Source organism: Microtus ochrogaster, chromosome X (genome assembly GCF_000317375.1).
Source record: "Microtus ochrogaster isolate Prairie Vole_2 chromosome X, MicOch1.0, whole genome shotgun sequence".
Lineage (NCBI taxonomy): Eukaryota > Metazoa > Chordata > Mammalia > Rodentia > Cricetidae > Microtus > Microtus ochrogaster.
Genome location: NC_022026.1, coordinates 47476008 through 47476423, shown reverse-complemented (window position 1 = coordinate 47476423; position 416 = coordinate 47476008).

Below are 416 nucleotides of genomic sequence, written 5' to 3'. Positions count from 1 at the left end.
TGTGTGTGTGCCCGCGTGTGTGGATGGGTGGGTGGGTGGGTGTGAGTGTGTGCGCGCGCCTCAGTTTGAAAGTACCCCGGCGCAGGCCTCTCCCGCGCGCCCCTCGGCCGCTCCGGGGAGCGATTGCGCCTGGGATCTCTCTCCCTTTCTGGGCGGGGAGGAGGTTTCGGAAAGGCGCTCTGAAAACCCGGACAGAGGAATCCGCCTCCAGTCCTGGCTCAGGAGGCGGCGCGGGGGCGGCGGGGCGGACGCCGGGCGGGGGAGGCCAGGGAGGAGTGGGGCGCAGCGCCCTGTGCGGCCGCTGGGAGTCACTGGTGGCCGGACCGCTCCTGGTGCGTTCCTGCGCCCAGACACTTTCTCACACACATCTCAGAGGTTAGAATTGAGACTGTCTGGGAGGTGGGGGTTGGGAGTTC